Below are 25,173 nucleotides of genomic sequence, written 5' to 3'. Positions count from 1 at the left end.
TTGTACATCGGTAACCAAGAGATTGAACAAAAGACCAGCTTTAATTACCTTGGTAGTTTTATATCACAAGATGCTAGAAGTAAAGTAGAAATAAAAAGAAGAATTGACATTGCCAAAACCAACTTCCAAAAAAATAAAAGTGTGGAGGATCAGAGAGATCTTGTGGTCCGTGTCCATTGGACACTCAAAGCTGCTGCTCAGGTTGGAAGAGTTGTTAAGAAGGCATATGGTGTGTTGACCTTCATCGACCATGGGATTGAGTTCAAGAGCCGTGAGGTAATGTTATAACTATATAACACCTTAGTTAGACCCCACTTGGAGTACTGTGTTCAGTTCTAGTCACTTCACTACAGGAAGGAAATAGATACTATAGAGAGAGTGCAGAGGAGATTTAGAAGGATGTTGCCTTGATTGGAAAGCATGCTTTATGAGAATAGGTTGAGTGAATTTGGCTTTTTCTCCTTGTAGCAACAGAGGATGAGAGGTGACCTGATCGAGATGTATAAGGTGATGAGAGGCATTGATCATGTGGATAGCCAGAGGCTTTTTCTCAGGGCTGAAATAGCTAACGTGAGGTGACATAATTTTACAGTACTTGGAAGCAGGTACAGGGGAGATATGAGAGGTAAGTTTTTCACACAGAATGATGGGTGCGTGGAATGCACTATCAGTGAAGGTGGTGGAGGCGCATACAATAGGGTCTTTTAAGAGACTCTTAGATAGGTACATGGAGCTAAGGAAAATAGAGGGCTATGCAGTAGGAAAATTCTAGGCAGTTTCTGGAGAAGGTTACATGACCAGCACAACATTGTGGGCCAAAGAGCCTGTAATGTGCTGTAGATTTCTATGTTCTATGTTCTCTGGATTCCTCCCAAATTTGACAGTTGTACGAGTTAGGGTGAGTAAATTGTGACCATGTTATGTTGATACTGTAAGTGGAGGGACACTTGTGGGCTGTTGCCAGCACGTCCTCGGACTGTGTTGGTCGCTGACACAAACGATGCACTTCACTGTATGTTTCAATGTTTCAATGTATAGCACTGTGCAACAACCTGACTTTGATTGACTGGTTGGTCCAATATATGACAGTGTATGACAATGTATCTGATGATAACAGCTGGAGAGACCTGTGTTGGAGAGGTTTTAAAGTGGACAACTGTTGCACTGGGGGAGTTCCACTCTCTTGACCTCAGATGTCCAGGTCCATTGGCACAAGTAGTCACATCACAACTGGGGGTTTTCATTGGTTGCAGTGGATGACCATGACACCTTCTGTGCCTTTCATGTCCTTCACTCTCCATGAAGCATTGCAAAACCACCTTTCTGGCAGGTGGGCATCACCGTTGATCTCATCTGTCCTTGTCCGCGAGAGCTGATCTTGTACGCTAGGACAGGTGTATCCCTATTTCACTGGGGTATGAGGCCCCTCAGGTGGTGGGGTGGAGATACAGCTCTACCAAAGGAGGTATGAGATACTCTTTCCCTCCTCTAGACTGCAGGTCACCCTTGGTCAAGGTGTAGCTCTTACCCTCCGGATTAGGGTCACGTGAAGCCATGGGAGCGGGTAGTGGATGGTCATATGAGCAGCTGGTGCATATCACAACTCCTGGTGCATATCATTGTGGCCTCTGATGCCAGGCAGACAATCTTGGAGGAATGTTGATAATGGCTGGGGTCACCCGTCTTGTAAAGACACTGCCCAAATGTAGACAACAGCAAACCACTTCTGTAGAAAAGTTTTCCAAGAACAATTGTGGTTACCATGTTTGCTTACGTCATGGCAAATAATGATGTTAATGAAGATGATACCCCTCAGCTACCTTCACCTGTAGCAGCTATAATTATGAGGTTTATACTTCCTTCTTCCGAAGAAACACTGGATCAATATAGAAACATAGAAAACATAGAAAACCTACAGCACAGTACAGGCCCTTTGGTCCACAAAGCTGTGCCAAACGCGTCCTTACCTTAGAAATTACCTGGGCTTTAGCCATAGCCCTTTATTTTTCTGAGCTCCATGTACCTGTCCAGGAGTCTCTTAAAAGACCCTATCATATCCACCACCACCACCATCGATGGAAGCCCATTCCACGCACTCACCACTCTCTGCGTAAAAAAACTTACCCTTGACATCTCCTCTGCACCTATTTCCAAGCAGCTTAAAACTGTGCCCTCTCATGCTAGCCAGTCCATCTCTGGGGGAAAAAGCCTTTGACTATCCATATGATCCATGCCTCTCATCATCTTATGCACCTCTATCAGGTCACCTCTCATCCTCCGTTGCTCAAAGGAAAAAAGGCCGAGTTCACTCAACCTATTCTCATAAGGCATGCTCCCCAATCCAGGCAACATCCTTGTAAATCTCCTCTGCACCCTTTCTGTGGTTTCCACATCCTTCCTATAGTGAGGCGACCAGAACAGAGCACAGTACTCCAAGTGTTATATAGCTGTAACATTAGTTCTCGGCTCCTAAACTCAATTCCATGATTGATGAAGGCCAATGTACCGTACGCTTTCTTAACCACAATCTAACAGATTGCGATCTTACAGTGCCTACTTTTATTCTTTTGTACATCTTTTCAGTTACGAATAAAGTTTAATTTTAACCTTAAAAATAATTAGGTGGCCTCATGACTTCATAGCTCAGCCTTGAGATTGACCTTATTGGGAGGGTTACTGAAGATGGCTGAGACAGCAACTTTGTTGAAAGAGGGAAGAAAGTTGAAGCATCAGTATTTGGTATAGCGGTTGGATAATTTAACTTTGGTGCCCGGAATTCTTTATTAATTTATTAAATAATTCATTATACAACATGGTTTGGTACAGCAATATAAATGCACAGGAACACAAGCTGTGGAGGGCAGTGGATCTTTTCCAATAGAAAACAGCAAATTTCACAACATACAGTATTTTGCAAAAGTCTGAGGGTGCCTAAGACTTTTGCATAGAACTGTATTAATTTTAAGTATTGTACTTTACTGCTGCCACAGAAAAAAAACAAATTTCATGACTAATGTGAGTGATTCTGATTGGGGTCTCTTTTGCGGACTGAGAATGGAAAGGGGGCAGGGAGAGGGGAATCATGTTTGAGAAAAGGGGAAGGGAGAGGGAAGTAACAGAGAGACATTCTGTTATGATCTATAAACCAATTGTTCAGAATCAAATGACCTTGTCTGGTGTCTCAAGGCTAGGTGTGTCTGCACCTGCACCAACCCCCTGCCCTGGCACTCCTTCTCTGTCACCTGTCCCACACTCCCACCATGACACTCCACCCGCATCATTCCCAACATCCTTTGCTCTTGTCAGATTTAAAAACTTGCTTTCCGCTTGATGTTGGCAAGTACAGGACTGTGCAAATGTATTAGGGCCATAGAAACATAGAAACTAGATGCAGGAGTAGGCCATTCGGCCCTTTGAGTCTGCACTGCCATTCAGTATGATCATGGCTGATCATCCAACTCAGAACCTTGTACCTGCCTTCTCACCATACCCCCGCTCCCTTTAGCCACAAGGGCCATATCTAACTCCCTTTTAAATATAGCCAATGAACTGGCCTCAACTGTTTCCTGTGGCAAAGAATTCCACAGATTCACCACTCTCTGTGTGAAGAAGTTTTTCCTCATCTCGGTCCTAAAAGGCTTCCCCTTTATCCTCAAACTGTGACCCCTCGTTCTAGACTTCCCCAACATTGGGAACAATCTTCCTGCATCTAGCCTGTCCAATCCCTTTAGAATTTTATATGTTTCAGTAAGATCCCCCCTCAATCTTCTAAATTCCAGCAAGTATAAGCCTAGTCAATCCAGTCTTTCTTCATATGAAAGTCCTGCCATCCCAGGAATCAATCTGGTGAATCCTCTTTGTACTCCTTCTATGGCAAAGATGTCTTTCCTCAGATTAGGGGACCAAAACCGCACACAATACTCCAGGTGTGGTCTCACCAAGGCCTTGAACAACTGCAGTAGTACCTCCCTGCTCCTGTATTCGAATCCTCTTGCTATGAATGCCAGCATACCATTCGCCTTTTTCACTGCCTGCTGTACCTGCATGCCCACTTTCAATGACTGGTGTATAATGACACCCAGGTCTCGTTGCACCTCCCCTTTTCCTAATCGGCCACCATTCAGATAATAATCTGTTTTCCTGTTTTTGCCACCAAAGTGGATAACCTCACATTTATCCACATTAAATTGCAGCTGCCATGAATTTGCCCACTCACCTAACCTATCCAAGTCACCCTGCATCCTCTTAGCATCCTCCTCACAGCTAACACTACCACCCAGCTTCATGTCATCCACAAACTTGGAGATGCTGCATTTAATTCCCTCGTCTGTCATTAATATATATTAATATATGGGCATATGTATGTGTCTAAGTCTTTTGTACAGTACTGGATGTCACTATCAATAAAACTGGTTTTGAATCTGATTCTGATGGGCACGTCACTCCCTACCATTGCCAATATTCTACAGGAGGCAACATCCATCATCAAAGATCCCTACCATCCCGGCCATGGCATCGACCTGTAGCTACCATCAGGCAGGGAGTACAGAAACCAGGTTCAGGAGTATCTAATTCCCTTCAACTATTCTGTTTATGAACCAGTCACAAAACCATAATCACCACAGTTTAGCAACACTGTGGCCATTTTGATTCATCATCATTACGTGCCGTGTCATATAACTTGGACGTTCATGGTTTTGACCATGATTAGTCTTGGCAAATTTTCTGACAGAAGTGGTTTGCCATTGCTTTCTTCGGGTCAGTGACTTTACAAAACGGATGACCCCAGCCATTATCAATACTCTTCCAAGATTGTCCTCAGGGCATCAGCGGTCACATAACCAAGACTTGTGATATGCACCGGCTGCTCATACAACCATCCATCACCTGCTCCCATGGCTTCACGTGACCCTGATCAGGAGGTTAAGCAGCTCATACACCTTGCTCAAGGGTGACCTGCAGGCTAGCGGAAGGAAGGAGTGCCTTACACCTCCTTTGGTAGGGATGTATCTCCACACAGCTGCTTTGTCCAACACAGGTAATTACTTGTTAAGTATATAATTTCTGTTGTTTTTGGCCTCAAAGTGCTATTAATCCTGTGTTCCAAAAACCTTTGTTTAATTGCACATAAGTTACATTTAATTTATCTTAATTTGTGCTTACTACTTACTTGAAGCTTTGTGCCTGTGATGGTGCATTCAAGATCATGTACTGTACATATGACTTTGACATTGAGAATGTAACAGCAAGTCACGTAAGTTTTGTAAATGACAATGGAATGGATGACACGGTAGAAGGTGTGGAATTAGATTTCAAGAGAACCCTCCAATTGAAGGAAAAAGAAATTGTGGCCTGGTCAGGATTACATTTGAGTAAGAAGAGAGTAAAACAGTGAAAATTTAAAAGTAACACACACAAAATGGTGGAGGAGCTCAACAGGTCAGACAACATCCGTGGAAAAGAGTGAACAGTCGATGTTTCAGACCGAGCACCTTCATCGGGACAGAGAGGGAAAGGGGAGGATGCCAGAATAAAGGGGAGGGGGGTGGGGAAGGAGGACCAGCTAGAAGGTGATAGGTGAAACCAGGTAGGTTGGAAAGGTCAGGGGCAGGAGAAGAAAGAATCGTATAGGAGAGGAAAGTGGACCAAGGGAGAAAGGGAAGGACAAGGGGGCCCAGCATCTGCATATTTTCACGTGTTAATGAACAATTTAAATGTTATGGATAAGCAATATCATTTTTACCCCAACATGACAAAGCTGTGCCCTATGTACTGTCCACTCTGAATATAAAAACACTTTTATACTCAAGAAATTGCACGCTTTAATGAACTGTGCGATGTAACAAATGTCTTATAATACGAAATGAAACATGAAAAATTAAACAGCAAAGATTCAATATTCTTATAATTCAGATAGTGTGAAATCTGAGAGCTTTATAATGAGTCTTAGGCCTACAGATTAATGACTATAGAATATTACTGCCATTACACAGTTTGAGTTTTAAAGACGTAGACATCCATTGCTGATTAGTCTTTCTCGTCTAATGTAATCTAAAAGCATGATGTTTAACAGTCCACTGCTTTCCTTAGCCTCAAAGTGTGATTCATCTTCTGCTTCCAGAACCTAATAATTATTATTACCACAAGGGATTTTGTGGATGCTGGAAATCTAGAGTAATATACAGAAAATGCTAGGAACTCTGCAGGTCAGGGCAGCATCTATGGAGAGGAATAAACAGTTGCATTTTGGGCCGAGACACTTCATATGAACTAGAAAGGAAAGGAGAAGAAGCCAGAATAAGAGGTTGGGGGAGGGGAAGGTGCACAAGCTGGCAGGTGATATGTGAGGCTAGGTGAGGGAAAGCTAGGTAGGCGGGAAAAGGGAATGGAGTAAGGAGCTGGGAGGGCCTAGCTGGATGAGGTAAAGGGGTGAAGAAGAATAAATCTGATGGGAGAGGAGAATGGACTATGAGAGAGAGGGAAGGAGGAGATGGGCAGTTGAAGAAAGGGAAGTGGTAAGAGAGAAGCCAGAATGGGGAATGGAAAAAGAGAGGTGGTGGAGAGAAATAGAAATTGATGTTCATGACATTAGGTTGAAATATGAACTGTTGATCATCCAACCTGAGAGTGGCCTCATCATGGCAGTACGGGAGGCCATGGACTGCCACGCTGGGATGGCAATGTGATGCCAATTATTCTGTTTATAATGTGCAGAAGTCATTCCAGCTGCTTTACTCGTAGCTTTGTCAGTGGCTTTAATTGAGACGGCTCCAATAACTAGCATTAATAATAATATAAATTAGGTTAAAATAAATTATGGGAAATATTTCCTTTCATGTTTGTACGTGGGAAGTTGGTAGAGTGGGGAGAGATGGCACATTAGCATAGCTGTTACTGTAATGCTATACAGTGCCAGCAACCCAGGTTCAATTGTTGCCGCAGTCTGTAAGGAGTTTGTATGTTCTCCCACACCCCAGTGACGTACTGGTCCGCAGATTAATTAGTCACGTGGGTGTAATTGGGCAACACGACCTTGATGGGCCGGAAGGTCCTGGTGCTGTGCTGTATCTCTAAAAAATGTTCAGGAGCAGAAAAAGAGGAATCTTATCAGGGCATGATAATGACTTAACACTTGCCATACATATTTAATTGAAACTGTGGACATCAGTGTCAGTAAAGGTGTTGCTACAGGAGGTAAGTGCTGGAGATGAGTGCCAGTTCTAATGGCTGGAGCAATTGCTGGCAAGAGTCAGAAGGTCGAAAAAGTACAATGTGCTTACATAATTGGTTGGTTTTACTTACATAAAAGCATGGCATAATTTCTGTAAAAGAATTGCTTAAATGGAAAAAAGATGTTCAGTTTTCACTGTATACCTTGCCAGAACAGCATCAATAACATTCACTCCGAGGGGAATGCATAATAAAGTCCTATATGTACTTGCAAATTAAGAAGCCAGATTTACCTCAGTGAACTGTCCAAGTGTGAAATGAATAATGATCTGACACCTCGGGTGTCATAGTTAGCTAAGTTTTCCACTCACACTGGCAGAGCAGTGTCATTAGTTATGAGGAAAAGCTTTAACCTAAGCAGAACAAGGGAAATTATATTAGGTTTGTATGACTGAGCTTGGATATGTTTGAAACAAACGTTAGGTTAGTAAGTGAAACAATCAAATCTATCTGAAAGACACTGACTTCTCATGGCGGAAAAGGATTTTTATGAGCAGGGAAAGGTCACTTGACTAAACAACCCCAGTCATTTTAGGGTTGATCTCAAATCCACCTCATTATATTCCCATCTATCTCCTCTATGCGTATTTCTTCAGAATATCTTTTAAATGCCATATTCTCTTATTAATCATTTTCATTTAAAAAAAGACCACCTGACGTGCTTATCGCTAATTTAATTTTGAATTTCTTTCATATAAATGTAATTTCTTTCATATAAATTTACAATTCTATAAGGTGATAATAACTTAGGAATTTAAAAGGAATGTAATTCAACGCCAATGCAAATTGTCTAGCCATGCATACATTCAGAAGGAGCAATGCTCAAAACATATTAAGCTACATTCTGATAAGGAGGCTTTGAATTATCTTAAAGATGTTGTCAGGACTGCTGAACGGATTATTGTGGTCTCTCTTCCACCCATTGGAGATAGTTATCAGGTGTGCTACATAACCAGGACCCTTAGCATTGTTAATGATGCCCCCTACCCGTCCAACAATCTCTTTGACCACCCTGCATGCACTCCCCCATCAGGCAAGAGATGCCGTAGCGTTAGGACAAGAACCGTTACGATGGGAAAGAGCTTCTTCCCCCAAGCCGTGCGACTACTGAACGCCCTGCCACCACCCAGGTCTTGTCATGTATGAAGCACCAGTAGCATTATACATTTTTAATTTGTATCGTAAATGCACCTTAGTGTTGATTTATTTGTGGTAATATTACTTTATGTGTTATGCGTGTGAGTTATATGTACTGTGCTGTGCACCTTGGTCCGGAGGAATATTGTTCGCTTGACTGTATGCTATACATATGTACGGTTGAATGACAATAAACTGACCTTGAACTTGACTAGTCTACACTGAGGCATTACCTCAAAAAGGCAGCACTAAGGACCCCAACCACATGGGCCATGCCTGCTTCTCATTACTACCATCAGGTAAGATTTAGGAACAGCTTCTACCCTTCCACCATCAGATTAATGAATGGTTCACGAACTGATGAACATCACCTCATTATTCCATTTTTACACAATTATTTAGTTTAATTTATTGTAATTTTTACAACTTTGCCTTATACTGCTGATGCAGAACAACAAATTTCATATCATAAAAGTCAAAGATAATAAACCTGATTTGATTTTTTTCACTGTCTTCTAGATAATTTCTTTCCGTGAATAGTGTACTTGTTTCTGGAGTCCAATCTCGGGTATGTGAGTGACTTGGCCTGAGCATTGGAGCTAACAAATTCTAACTGGGGTCTTATCGCAGGTGATAAAGCCAGAGAGTCAAAGAGAACTACAGCCCAGAAACAGGCCATTTGGCACATCTATTCTATGCCAAACTATTATTCTGCCTCACCCATCTACCCACACCTGGACCATAGCTGTCCACATCATTCCCATCCATGTACTGATCCAAACATCTCCTCAATGTTAAAGTTTGGGGCCCTAAATGGCCGCAAACAGTCCTTTCAGGTGAGGCAACACTTCACCTGTGAACCTGTTGGGATTGTCTATGGTATCCTGTCCTCCCAGTGCGGCCTCCTCTACATTGGTGAGATTTGACCTAGTCTGGAGAACCGCTCTGTCGAGCACCTCAGCTCCATCTGCAAAGACTTCAAAACTGATTCATTGATGTATAGTATAGGTATAATGTAGTACGACTGATGTTCGTGACTTTTTGGTGGCTTATTTTTATCCCAATGCTTAGGTCTAGATGCCACATTTCTTAGGAATACTGGTGACAGGTTCCCAGAGTCTTAAATGTAAACAAGATTCCAGATTATTCAATGTCATTTCCTGTACACAGGTGTAAAGGAGATGATGTAGCCTCAAAGAAAATACAAGAGATAAAGAAAACAAAATTAATTAAAAAACACAATAAATATAAATACTTAAGATGGCTTATATACCTTTTGTCCATAAAGTGAGTCTAGGCTGCACGTAATCTGACTGACAGGGAATAATAAAGTAGAGTTAGTGGATGGAGGTGTTAATTAGCCTTACTGCTTGGGGAAAGGACTGGTTTTTGAGTCTGGTGTTCCTGGTATGGATGCTACGTAGCCTCCTTTCTGATGGGAGTGGAACAACTGGTCCATGAGCAGGGTGTGTGGGATCCTTCATGACGTTACTGGCCATTTTCCGGCATCTTTCTGTATATATGCCCTTGATGGTGGGTAGGCTGGTGCAAGTGATGCATTGGGCGGTTTTGACTACTCATTATAGATTCTTCCTGTCCGCTGCAGTGAAGTTTCCAAACAATGCAATGAAGTAGATTGTTAGGATGTCTCTACTATAGAACGAGTATAGATGTACAAAGTCCAGCTCTCTTCAGCCTCCTCAGATAGTGGAGGGGTTGCTGAGCTCCTTTGACTGTGTAGGTTGTGTTTTGGGACCATGAGCGGTTGTGTGACAATTGAATGACTATGAAGACAAACTACCTTGGCTTATCTTCTGATTATTTTTCACTTCCTCTGTGCAGCTAATGTACCTTCTTCATCCCATCATCCCGTGTTAATTCCAGGGTAAATGATGGGTAAGAATCATGCTGTGGCAATGGGCCACCACCAGCTACTCTGTCATCAGCCAGTTCAGAAAGAAACCATTAAAAGTTTGATTGTTTAAAAAGATGTTTAATTAGGCTGTGTTTTGGCTTGAAATCAAGAAAGTCACTGAAGGATGGTGTCCTTATGATCCAGCAAGAATTCTTGTAATTTATCAACTGGCAAGGGGCAAATAAATGATGATGGAAGTGTTTAGAATCTACGGCTGCAATGTCATACACATAATTCCTTGCCTAACCTCATACCTACAGTGGCCCAGAAAAAGGTTACATGTAAAACAGTAACTACTTTTTCTCTTTCATGGCCTGATCAATTTGTCATTTTTTTCTTTTATTTTTATTTCCAACTGCATGTTTTTACACAAAGATATGTTTTAGAACATAGAACACTACAGCACAGTACAGGCCCTTCACTCCACAATGTTGTGCCGACATTTGAACCTACTCTCAGATGAATCTCACCCTTCCGTCTCACATACCCCTCCATTTTCTTTTCATCCATGCGCTTAAGAGTCTCCTAAATGTCCCTGATGTATCAACGTCTACCATCACACCTGTCAGTCATAGTCATACTTTATTGATCCCGGGGGAAACTGGTTTTTGTTACAGTTGCACCATAAATAATAAATAGTAATAGAACGATAAATAGTTAAATAGTAATATGTAAGTTATGCCAGTAAATTATGAAATAAGTCCAGGACCAGCCTATTGGCTCAGGATGTCTGACCCTCCAAGGGAGGAGTTGTAAAGTCTGACGGCCACAGGCAGGAATGACTTCCTATGACGCTCCGTGTTGCATCTCAGTGGAATGAGTCTCTGGCTGAATGTACTCCTGTGCCCAACCAATACATTATGTAGTGGATGGGAGACATTGTCCAAGATGGCATGCAACTTGGACAGCATCCCCTTTTCAGACACCACTGTCAGAGAGTCCAGTTCCATCCCCACAACATCACTGGCCTTACGAATGAGTTTGTTGATTCTGTTGGTGTCTGCTACCCTCAGCCTGCTGCCCCAGCACACAACAGCAAACATGATAGCACTGGCCACCACAGACTCGTAGCACATCCTCAGCATCATCCGGCAGATGTTAAAGGACCTCAGTCTCCTCAGGACATAGAGATGGCTCTAACCCTTCTTGTAGACAGCCTCAGTGTTCTTTGACCAGTCCAGTTTATTGTCAATTCGTATCCCCAGGTATTTGTAATCCTCCACCATGTCCACACTGACCCCCTGGATGGAAACAAGGGTCACCGGTACCTTAGTTCTCCTCAGGTCTACCACCAGCTCCTTAGTCTTTTTCTCATTAAGCTGCAGATAATTCTGCTCACACCATGTGACAAAGTTTCCTACCGTAGCCCTGTACTCAGCCTCATCTCCCTTGCTGATGAATCCAACTATGGCAGAGTCATCCGAAAACTTCTGAAGATGACAAGGCTCTGTGCAGTAGTTGAAGTTTGAGGTGGGAATGGTGAAGATGTTGGTGAGCACGTTCCATATGCCTACCACTCTGTAAAAATACTTAGTTCTGACATCCCCTCAATACTTAATTCCATTCACATTAAAATTACACTCTCTTTGTATTAGCCATGTCAGCTCTGGGGAAGAGAGCTGACTGTCCATTCTATTTATGCCTCTAATCATCTTGTACATCTCCATCAAATCACCTCTCATTATCTTTCACTACAATGGAAAAAGCCCTAGTTCACTCAATCTGTCTACAAAAGAGATGCTCTCCAATCCAGGCGGCCTCCTTGTAAATCTCCTCTGCACCCTCTCCAAAGCTTCCACATCCTTCCTATAATGAGGCTCCCAGAAATGAACACAATATTCCAATGTAAAATGGACCTTTTAAGAAAGGTTACATGTAGTTGTTTGAATGGCCTTTAGGAAAGAAATCTGTTGCATATTATTTCATTTAAATTTCGTTTAAATCCAGTCCCATAGTGCGTAATTGACTCCCTTGTCTGTGTAACTAGCCCAGTAACTTGTCACTCTTCAACAATTAGTACAATACTGTGCAGAAGTTTGAGGCACATATAAAAAAATTCTGCAAAGATACTTACAAAAAAAATGAAACGAAAAGATTCTACATATCAAAAAAATCACTGTAAAGAGCATTAAGCAGTAACAAATTAAACCAAGTCAATATGTTGACCAGACTTTACTTTTAAAACTGCATCAGTTTTCTTAGGTACACTGTTGTGCAGTTTTAGAAGAAAATCAGCTGATATGTTGTTCTAAGCATCTTGCAGAACTTGCCACAGTTCTTCTGCAGACTTTGGCTGTCTCACTTGCTTCTGTCTCTCCAGATAAACCCAGACAGCCTCGATGATGTTGAGATCAGGGTTCTGTGGAGGCCATACCATCTGAAACATTATATAAAAATCTCAGGTGCCTAAGACTTTTGCATAGTACATAAATATTTCAATGACAATTAAAAACCAGTTGGCTCTCTATCAGGTATTGTATTAGGTTACAATTAAAGCAATCACAATTTAATTCTATTTTTAAATTCAGATAACAACACTCCAGCAAGGTAAGTCAGTATTTAATATCCCTGCCTTTAGCCTCCTTGACTGAGTTAATGGAAGAGTTTCTACAACTTTTCATATCAGCATTTTAATCAAAATATACTAAATTACCTAAAATTAAATTTCTATAATGGGATTTGAACTCCTAACTATGGGTCAATATTCCTAGCCACTGGATGCTGACCTGGCAATTTAACATTATTCCACTAAATGTGCTAAAATTCTTGAATTTTCTAACATTGTGGTACAATCATCACCGTGAGAAATGCACTTTCTCAAGGGGGAGGGGATTGGCAACCATTGTTTTCTGTTTTGGTCCCCTTTTGAAAGTTCAAAGTAAACTCATCATCCAAGTCCATGTATGTCACCATATACTACCCAGAGAATTACCTTCTTGCAGGCATTCACAGTAGAACAAAGAAATATGATAGAATCAATGAAAAACTACACACAAAGACTGACAAACAACCATTGTGCAAATGAAGACAAGCTGTGCAAATACAATAAAAACATATAATAATAATAATAATTATTATTATTATTATAAGTAAAAGTACTGAGAACGTGAGTCATAGAGACCTTGAACGTAAGTCTATAGATTGTGGAATCAGTTCATTGTTGAGGTGAGTGAAGTTATGCATACTAGATCAAGAGCCTGATGGTTGAAGGGTTATAACTGTTCCTGAACCTAGAGGTGTGGGGCCAGGGGCTCTGTATCTCCTGTTTGAATGTAGTAGTGAGAAGAGAGCATGGCCTGAATGATGAGGGGTCCTTATTGATTGATGCAGCTTTCTTGTGGCAACACTCTACGTAAATGTGCTCAGCAGTGGAGAGGACTTTGCCTGTGATGATCTGGGACATACCCACAATTTCTGGTGACTTTCCCATTCCTGGGCACTGGTATTTCCATTCCAGGCCATAATGCAACCAGGTCGTATTCTCTCCACTGTTTATCTACATCAGAATCAGGTTTAGTATCACTGGCATACGTCTGGAAATTTGTAGTTTTGTGATATCAGTATAGCACAATAAATAATAAAAATATATATGTTGTTATGAGAAAAATATATATAAATAAATTAAGTAAGTAATGCAAAAAGAGAGAAAATAGTTAGCTAGTATTCATGGATTATTTTTCCATTCATAAATCTGATGGTGGAGGGGTAAAAGCTCTTCCTGAAACTTCTTCAGGCTCCTGTACCTCCTCCTTGATGATAGTAATGAGATGAGGGCACGTTCTGGATGATGGTGGTCCTTTATGATGGATACTACCTTTTTGAGGCATTGTCTTTTGAAGGTGTCCTGGATTCTGAGGAGGCTAGTGCAGAGTTTAAAACTTTCTACAGCTTTTACTGATCCTGTGAATTGGTGCCTTCATACCAGATGGTGATGCAACCCAGTACAGTGTTCTCCACACTATATCTGTGGAAATTAGTGTGTGTCTTTGGTGACATACCAGGTCTCCTTAAACTCCTTGAAGTTTAACCTCATAGGAGGTGGTCACAATCCTGCAGGGAATTTGGAAGAATTGTTTTAATGATGATATGTAATGAGAATTTATAATGGATATGTCAGCAATAGTTGAAGTGAATAGTACATAGGGACTGGGACGGGGGGGGTGCGGAGGAAAGTTACACTATAAGATTTAATTGAGGAGAGATATAAGATCACTTAATTAGATCACAAATATTGCAATTGCCTGCATGGGCCAAATGGCTTTTTGTATTAATTATCCTGTGTAAAAAGACAATGAACTGTTGAGTGCAGTTACAAAGAAGGCAAGACAGTGACTATATTTCATTAGGAATTTGAGGAGATTTGTTTTCCTACCAGACTTGAAAACTTCGACAGATATACCGTGGAGAACATTCTGACGGGCTGCATCACTGTCTGGTATGGGGGAGCTATGGCACAGGATCGAAAGAAGCTACATAAAGTTGTAAAATTAATCAGCTCCATCATGGGTACTAGCCTCCGTAGTATCCAAGACATCTTCAAGGACCGGTACCTCAGAAAGGCAGCGTTCATTACTAAGGATCACCATCACCCAGGACATGCCCTCTTCTCATTTTTACCATCAAGAAGGAGATATAGAAGCTTGAAAGTACACACTCATCAATTCAGGAACACCGTCTTCTCCTCTGCCCTCTGATTTCCAAATAACCAATGAACCCATGAAGATGACCTCACTTTTAAAAATTATTTCAGTTTTTGTACTATTTTTAAATTAACTATTTAGTGTACATATATATTATTACTGTAATTCATTTTTTCTATATTTACCATACATTGCATTGTATTGATGCCACAAAATTAAAACAATTCGCAACATATACTGATGATATTAAACACGATTCTAATTCTGATTTTGATTCTGAATTTGCCACATGGGTAGTTTCCAAAATTATTTTCGCCTGTCCATTTCTTTGTCCTGGACACATACGAGATGAACATTCTGAATCACTGTCTCATGCAATGATTCTTTTAATATATCTGACAATTGCTCCTCACAGTGGGTGGGGTTCAGTGGGTCCTGTACCAAACCCTCCTCATAGCCTCTGAGCTTGTAAATGACTCTTGACCATGAATTCTGGAAGGTTATACATAGAACATAGATCGATATAGCACAGGAACAGGCACTTTGCCCAATAATGTTGTGCTGAACCAACTAAATTAGTAATCAAACAGCCAACTAAGCTAATCCCCTCTGCCTACACAATGAACATATCCTTCCATTTCCCTCAAACTGTAAACATCTCTTAAAAGTCTATAATGTATCTGCCTCTACTCCCATCCCAGGCAGTGCATTCCAGGCACCCACCACTCTTTGGGTAATAAACTTGCCCCTCACATCCCCTTTAAAATGATCCCTTCTTACCTTAAATAAGGTGACAAGAACTGTATGCAATAATCTAGATGTGGCCTGAATAGAGTTTTATAAAGCTGTAACATAACATCCTGGCTTTTGAACTTAGTGCCTCAACTAATAAAGGCAAGAATGCTATATGTCTTCTTAACCATCCTATCAACCTGTGTAGCCATTTTCAGTGAGTCCTGTTCTTCACATGAGGAACATGAAGGAAAATCCTATTCTCAATTTTCTCGGCCTACAATTATCCACATTTACCAATGCAAGTTGCTGTATGTTGAACAACAATAGAAAAGTTAATTGCTTCCTTTCCTTGTCTCAGTTCAGGAGGAATGAAGACGATATTGTATTGGCACACTCCCAACCCAGCTGAGCTGATCTGAATCAGCATAGGGCACAGACCTGTCTAAATTGATTACTTTGCACTTGAGCTGAATTAATGACTGCTCATAGTTCAAAGTTTAAAGTTCAAAGGCATAAGGCCCCTTCTATTAATCTTGTCTATTGGTAGTGCAGAAATGTGTAGATGTTCACCTTTAACATTTGAAATTGTTATAATGTTTTAAAGTTATTCCAGCACTTACTATTTTATGAATTCAATAAGAATATTATACTAACTTCATTATGTTGAATGTGTTGGAATTTATGTAATGAATGTGAGTGTGTTGTGGTGAAGTACCATTGAACTTCAATGCACTCTCAATACGGAGTGTCTCAGGGAGAATTAATAAACTGTTCACTTCTTTTTGAACAGTATGCAAAAGACATTTGTGCTAATTTCCTTCTTGTCTTGGAATACACCGACATGCATAATAGAAAAAGACTTTCAATCCTTAAGACCAGAAGATGCAGGGGCAGGATTAAAACTATCTGGCATCCTGGACAATCGCCTTGTCAAGATAAAAGTCACAGCCCAATTCAAATAGTGTCAATCCCAATGAAACAGTATCTTTCTCCCAGGAACCCATGGATTGAGATCACTATACTGTGGAGATGCTCATATGGCCCTTAGGTCTTTATATGAGTGAATCATAATCTTATATGATCACGTAAGAAGCATTGTATATGGTATAGGTGGCAAATTATAATAAAGTTACAATTACTATGGTTGTTCAGTGATATTAAAAGCATCATATGTCATTACATTTTAGGATTTTAAGAACAGCAACATTGATTAAGGTAACTTCTGGTCATTTTTCTCCCTCCCCTTTCATTTTCTTCCATTCTCTACTCTGACTCCCCTCTTACCTCTTCTCTTCTCCTCACCTTACCTCTCCCTGGGATCCCCTCCTCCTTTCCTTTCTCCCATGGCCCACTCTCCTCTCCTATCAGATTCCTTCCTCTCCAGCACTTTACCGTTCCCACCCAAGTGGCTTCGCCTATCACCGTCCAGCTTGCCCTCCTTCCCCTCCCCCTTGTGGAGATGCTCTTTTTACTATCTTTTCATCTTCATATAAGTGAAATAATGTTCTGCCAATTACGAAAGAAACATTGTGTATGTTATAGATGGCAAATTATAGCCCAGTGGGTCCCAATCTGGGGCCCACAGTTAATGGGAGGGGTCCATGGCTGGGAACCTCTGTTATAGCTCAATAACCCTATTGCATTCCGTCATGATTGACTTATTATGCACCTTAATCCCATTCCCCTGCCTTCGTCCTGTAACCTTTAACCCCCTGATAATCAAGAACCTATCAACCTCCACTTTAAATGTTTATTTATTTTCTTAGTGATACAGCATTGAATAGATCCTTCTGGTGCTTCGATTGGTACCATCCCAGTAACATCTGCACCCCCCCCCCCCACCAGCCCTGATGTGACCCTAATCTAGTCATCTAGTCATGCAACAATTTATAATGACCAATGGTACATCTTTGGACTGTGGGAGGAAATCAGGGGACCCAGACAAAAGCCACACATACGACGGGGAGGATGAACAGACGCCTTACAGAGGACACTGGGACTGCACTCTGAACTCTGACACCAAGAGCTTTCATAGCAATGCACTAAACACTATGCTACCAAGGAAAGGACTGGGCCTCCACAGCCGTCTGGGGCAAAGAATTCCACAGACTCACCACCCTCTGGCTAAAGAAATTGCTCCTCATCTCTATTTTGAGGATGTGCCCTCTGGTCCTGGATTCCTCCACTGTAGGAAACATCCTCTCCACATCCACTCTGTCTAGTCCTTTCAATATTTGATAGGTTTTAATGAGATTGCCCCCTCATTCTAAACCCCAGTGAGTGCAGGCTCAGAGCCATCAAACACTCTTCATTTGCTAGAGTCACAGAAAATTACAGCTCAAAAACAGGCCCCTCGGCCTATCTAGTCCATGCCGAACCATTTAAACTGCCTACTCCCATTGATCTGCACTGGGACCAGAGCCTTCCCATTAACCCTTTTATTCCTGGAATTATCCTCATGAACCTCATCTGGACACTGTCCACTGCAAGCACATCTTTTCTCAGATAAAAGGCTCAAAATTGGCTATGGTCCAGAAAAGCAGATTTGAGGATCCTTCATTGGTAATTGCAAATGTATAAAGAATGTATTTGCAAAGTATTTAAGGCTAGAAAAGTGAAGTGTCAGGAGGTAGCAATTTCTCTTTATTACAACATTGTTAATTGTTATTAGAGGTACAGGCCCTTCCAGCCTGCAATGCCTAATTACACCAATGTGATGATTTAATCTACTAATCCACACATCTTTGGAATGTGGGAGAAAAAAATAATTGTCAGGTACAACACAATATACAGTGAAATGCATTGTTTACCTCAAATCAAATCAGCAAAGATTATGCTGGAGATAGCCAGCAAGTGTCTCTGAGCTTCTGGTGCTAACATAATTTTCTCACTAACCTTAAATTGTACACCTTTGAAACACTAGAGGAAACCAGAGCACCCAGAGGAAACCCACACGGTCGTGGGGGGAACATTCAAACTCTTTACAGACAGTGGCAGGAAATGAACCGGGTCGTAGGCATTGCCATAGTGTTATGCTGACCTTGACGCGATTGTGTCATCCCTTCTGGAAGTAATAATTTAAAAATTCAAGTCGCTCAGGACTTTAATTCTTTAAACATACAACTACATTTTTTACTGTAGCTCAAAGCCAGCAGAATAAAGAAAATATTTTAAACAAAAACATATTTCTGGTAGCGTTGTCACTCTTCCAGAAGCCCAGATCGTATGGAAGTTTTACTCCAGTCCTCCTGAGCTGTGATCTCCAGCAGCGCTAGCAACCCAGTGATTTCAGTCAGAGAGACATCTCTTTCCAGATGGTGAGAGCACAGGAGCTGGCCTTGGGCCGGAGTACTGGTACAAGGTCTCGGTGACATTGCGTGCTGTCTTGGACATTAATACTGTATGCAGACTGTGTGTGGGGAAGCAGATGCTGAGGTAAAGCTGCCTTGTGAAAATTCAGGTTTGCCGGCATGCTGGATGAGCTAAGAATGGCGTTTTGCAAATAAACCTGGCAACAAATGTGCATTTATAAACACGATACATTATTATTTTTCACATCCTGTTGCAGAACACCTCAAAGATATAGAATCCTGAGTAGGACACACTAAATGCTGGAGGAATTCAGCAGGATCCATAGAGGGGTATAAACAGTCGATGTTTCCATCAAACCATAAGACCATAAGATATAGGAGCAGAATTAAGCCATTTAGCCCATCAAGTCTGCTCCACCATTTCATCATGGCTGATCCATTTTTCCTCTCAGCCCGAATCTCCTGCCTTCTCCCCATATCCCTTCATGACTTGTCTAATCAAGAATCTATCAACCTCTGCCTTGAATATATGTAAAGACGGCCTCCACAGCCCGCCTGTGACAATGAATTCCATAGATTCACCACTCTGGCAAAAGAAATTCCTCCTCATCTCTGTTCTAAAAAGACACCCCTGTATTCTGAGACTGTGTCCTCTAGTCCTAGACTCCCCTACCAGAGGAAACATCCTCTCCACATCCGGGCCAAAACTCTTCATCAGGACTGGAAATGACGGGGAGAAGGCAGAATAAGAAGGTGGGGGAGAGGATGAAAGACAAGCTAGAAGGTGATATGTGCGACTACGTGGGTGGGGCAGGGGGGTGAGGTGAGAATCGGGGGGGTGATAAGTGGGAAAAGTAAAGGGCTGGGGCAAAGGGAATCTGATAGGAGAGGAGAGTGGACCATAGGAGAAAGGGAAGGGGGAGGGGCAGCAGGGGAAAGTGATAGGCAGGTAAGTAAGGGTGGGGAATGGAAGAAGAGATATGGGGGAGGGGGAATATTACTGGAATTTAGAGAAGTTGATGCTTGTGTTCTTAAAATCCCACAATGTAATGATATATGCTTTTAATATCACTGAACAACCACATTAATTGTAATTTTATTATAATTTGCCACCTATGATATATACAATGCTCCTCACATAATCTGGCAGAACACTTATACACTGATATAAAGGCCAAAAGAAAATAAAAAGAGCATTGTGTGTAAGGAAGAGATCTCAGTCCGTGTGTTTCCTGGAGAAAAGGATTGGGATTGACACTATTTGGATTTGACTGGGACTTTTACCTTGTCCAATGTGCCAGACAGGTTTCACATTAAACGGCATGAAAATGTTGGTTCGTGGGTGAGAGGATGAAGGAGGTTTAGCTAAGGTGAGATTTAGAAATCTGAAGAAAAGCACAAAATTTAGGCAGATCGGTGATATATAATAGGAAGATATGTCTGACAGGAAGAGACAGAGCAGATAGTGATCATGATACAGTAGCTAATATGGTCACATTAAAGAAGAAATGATAAAAGTCAAATTAAAGTCAACTTCCTCTTTATGCACAAAGCATTTATGACACCTTGCTGCGCACTACATGTACTTGGAATTATATTATATTTTACAAACTTATTTATAGTAATATTTTGCTTTATGTGCTGTGTATGATATATGTATTCTAGGTGCACCATGGTTCAGAGGAACTTTGTTTTTTTCGTTTGTATATACGTAAAGTTCGATGAACTTGAGCTTTAGATTCAGATTCATGTATTTATTACATGTACATTGATACAAACAGGGAGAAGTGCTGTTTGCTTCAAAGACCTACACACCCAAGGATGAGCTGGGGGCAGCCCACAAATGTTGCTGTACATTTCGGTGCCAATGTAGCATGCCCACGATGCCTGGCAGAACAAGACAGAACACCACAAGTGACAACAAATACACTAGCCCCATTGGAATGATGAACATAAAAGAAAACAAAGTATAACACACACAAATACAGGTTAGTAGGTTACTCAGCCACATGGGTGTAATTGGTTGGTGGAGGATCTTTGGGCCAGAATGGTCTGTTACTGAACGTGCCTCTCAATAAGACCAAAAAGTGTGGACAGAGTTCAGGGAGGGAGGCTGGTTTCAGTGATATGCTGATCTGCTAGATTTTTCTGAGTGGCTTGACTATAGTAGACCTTGTAGGCAACTAAAGCAGTGACAACTCTATATAGGCATCCGTTAGTCTCATGAGACCATGGATTTGCGCCTTGGAAGGTTTCCAGGGTGCAGGCCTGGGCAAGGTTGTGTGGAAGACTTGCAGTTGCCCATGCTGCAAGTCTCCCCTCTCCACTGATGTTGTCCAAGGGAAGGGCACTAGGGCTGATACAGCTTGGCACCGGTGTCGTCACGGAGCAATGTGTGGTTAAGTGCCTTGCTCAAGGACACAACATGCTGCCTCAGCCAAGGCTTGAACTAGCGACCTTCAGATCACTAGATGAACGCCCTAACTACTTGGCCACGTGCCAGCACAGTGACAATTACTAAGGAGAGAAACACAGTTTTCCTGTAATTATTAAGGGATCAGCAGTGGAAAGGATGAGCAGCTTCAAGTTCTTTGGTATCAGCCTCTCAGAGGAGCTATCCCAAGCCTGTTGTATTGATAAAATTACAAGGAATGCACACCAGAGGCTATATTTCATTAGGAGTTTGAGGAGATTTGGTTTGTCACCAAGGATTCCAGAAAATGTCACCAAATGTACTATAGGGAGCATTCTGACTGGTTGCATCTCAGTCTGATATGGAGACTCCAGACCTTAGGAGGCTGCAGAAGGCTGCAGACTCAGCCAGATCCATCGTGGACACAAGCCTCCTCACCATTGAGGACATCTCCAAGAGGTGATGTCTCAAGAAGGGGGCATCCATCATTAAAGACCCTCACTATCCAGGATATAGCTTCTCATTGCTACCATCAGAGAAGAGGTACAGGAATCTGAAGATGTACACTGATTATTTTAAGAACAGCTTCTTCCCCATCTGCCATCAGATTTCTGAACAGTCCATGAGCCCATGAAAACTTTGCTCTCTTTTGCAATATTTATTTATTTTTTTTGTATTCTAACTTATAATAATTTTATGTATTGCACTACACTGCTGCCACAAAACAACAGATTTCACGACATTCTGATTATCATGCATGAATAAGGCAGATTCCTCGATCACTCTGGGCAAACAATGACATCAAAGTGCATCACAGGTCAAAAAATGCTGTGGTAAGCCAAATGGTTAACATTCACCTGACTTGGTTTCTAGTGGACAGAGGGAAAAGAATTCACGGCTCTAGTCTTTCCATTAATATTACACTCGGCCTCTAATCACAAGTAAAGCAAATCACATTCCCCAAAATTAAATTGGATCTGCCATGTGCCAGTGTCTTTCCATTCCACTCCCTTGACTAGACCTTCTGGAAGGTTTTTCTGTCATCAACAATAAATCAAACAAACATTCTCTCTTTACTATGTGAAATCCCCAATACAAAAGGTGACCCTTGTGTAACACAATTTAAAAGCTATCACTGATTCTGAAGGATTCTTATTTCCTAACTGTAAACCAAGTTAAAACCATAAGACCACAATAGAGGAGCAGAATCAGACCATTCAGCCCATTTAATCATGGCTATTTTATATTCCCTCTCAACCCCATTCTCCTGCCTTCTCCCCGTAACCTTTGTTGCCCTGACTAATCAAGAACCTATCAACCTCTGCTTTAATGACTTAGCCTCCACTACTGTCTCTGGCAATGAATTCCACAGATTCACCATCCTCTGGCTAAAGAAACTCCTCCTCATCTCTGTTCTAAAGGGATGTCCCAAGAGATGTTCTTGTGTTCTGAGTTGTGGCCTCTAATTCTAGATTCTCTCACTATTGGAAACATCCTCTCCATATCTACTCTATCTTGGCCTTTCATTATTTGATAAGTTTCAACGAGATCCCTCCTCATTCTTCTGAACGCTAGTGAGTACTGGCCCAGAGCCATCAAATGCTCTGCATATATTAACTTTTTCATTCCTGGAATAATTTGCATGAACCTCCTCTGGACCCTCTCCAGCCTGCACATTCTTTCTTCGATAAGGGGCCCAAAACTGATCACAATACTACAAGCGCGGTCTGACCACACTTGTCTGCATTACGTTCCTTCTGCTACTTCTTTGCCTATTCTCCCAATTCTTCTGCAGACTCCCTGCTTCCTCAACACTTCCTCCACCTGCATTTGTATTGTCCATAAATCAAGCCACAAAGCCATCAATTCCATCATCCAAGTCGTTAACATTTAACATGAAAAGAAGCAGCCCCAACCCTGACCCTTGCGGAACACCACTAGTCACCAGCTAGAAGGGCCTACCTCTTTGCCTTCTGCCAGTCAGCCAATCTTCAATCCATATTAATACCTTTCCTGTAATACCATGGGCTCTTATCTTGTTAAGCAGTTTCATGTGTGGAACCTTGTCAAAGGCCTTTTGAAAATCCAAGTAAACAATATCCACTGACTCTCCTTTGCCTTAAGACACACAGTCTTCTAGCTGCTTTCAATAATCTTGGATGTGTTATACTATGCATTGGTTTATCACATTAGATTCCCCTTAAGGTTATTATAGCTGGGGGTGGTAATGGGTATAAGCTCCCACTACCTCTTAAATGTTTCCAATGGCGTGCATCTCAATTAGCCCTTGACAACTAAGTCCAGCTCCTGGCCTTCACATGTGGCTTAGCTACTAAGCCCAGCAAAGGCAGGTTACTGGCACCTTAAAACCAGTTGCTTGGGCAGATGGGGCTCATCAGCCGTGGTTGGCAGCTCACCTAGGAGAAGGGAAACTCTGATCTCCAACCTCTGCTGCCTTACGGATATACAAACTCACGGGGAAGACTTCACGAGTAAACCCTGAAGGGAGAATCTGCAGCTGGAGACCCTATAGCAGCGGTCCCCAACCACCGGGCCGCAAAGCATGCGCTACCAGGCCACGGCGAAACGATATGATTTGGTGATATGAGTCAGCTGCACCTTTCCTCATTCCCTGTCACGCCCACTGTTGAGCTTGAACGCAAGCCAGGTCATTACCCGCGCGTCATACACGTCAGAGCGGGAAGGAGATCAACTCCTCGAGCTTGCAAATGACAGCGGGCTGAAAAGTGTGTTTGACATAACATCCCTGCTGGCATTCCGGATCAAAGTCAAGGCTCAATATCCTGAGATAGCTACGGAAGCACTGAAAACGTTGCCTCCATTTCCAACATATCTCTGCAATGAATGTAACAAAAACTAACTTACGGAATAGACTGGACATAAGGAACCCCGTTCGAGTATCGCTGTCTCCCCTCACCCTTCGATGTTGCAGTCTTGTTGCAGGAAAACAATCCCAAGGCTCCCACTGATTCAGCGATATTGGTGCGTTGCAATGATTTTATATGTTCATACGAGGAAAATATGCACTGTATGTTTAATATCCAAACGTTACTTAAAATGTTATGATGCTATTTATAAGTGACTTATATAACCATATAACAATTACAGCACGGAAATAGGTGATCTCGGCCCTTCTAGTCTGTGCCGAAAGCTACTCTCACCTAGTCCCACCAGCCTGCACTCAGCCAATACCCCTCCATTCCTTTCCTGTCCATATAGCTATCCAATTTTTCTTTAAGTGATAATATCGAAACTGCCTCTACCACTTCTGCTGGAAGTTCTTTCAACACTTACTTCAAGCTCCCCGTCCTCCCCTGATAATTGACTTATCACTATATTCATGCAAGGAAAGTAAGTGCTGTGTGTTTAATATTAAATTCGTTAGATTAAACCCTTTTAGAAACGAAACTGAGTGTATTATCCACTTATTACCAATATTCCGGTCGTGATTAACACCCCCCCCCCCACCCACCCCTACCCCCGAACAGAATCGCCAAAAACGGTTTGCAGAGAATAATATCGACAGGTACACGCATGCGCAGGTCACGCATGCGCACTGGTGCCCGCGCAAGGCTTCATGGTCATTGTAGTCTTTCTCAGGGTAAACCCTGCTCTTGTCCATTGACAACCCTACCCACCCCCCGGGTCGGCCAGTCCTCAAGAATATTGTCAATATTAAACCGGTCCGCAGCGCAAAAAAGGTTGGGGACTCCTGCCCTATAGCAGTCCTACATTGAGTTCAATGCTGACTGGAAACTCCTGCAATGCCGA

This window comes from Mobula birostris, chromosome 17 (assembly GCF_030028105.1).
Source record: "Mobula birostris isolate sMobBir1 chromosome 17, sMobBir1.hap1, whole genome shotgun sequence".
Classification (NCBI taxonomy): Eukaryota; Metazoa; Chordata; class Chondrichthyes; order Myliobatiformes; family Myliobatidae; genus Mobula; species Mobula birostris.
The sequence above is the reverse complement of the archived record's forward strand: the minus strand, read 5'-3'. Positions refer to the sequence as shown.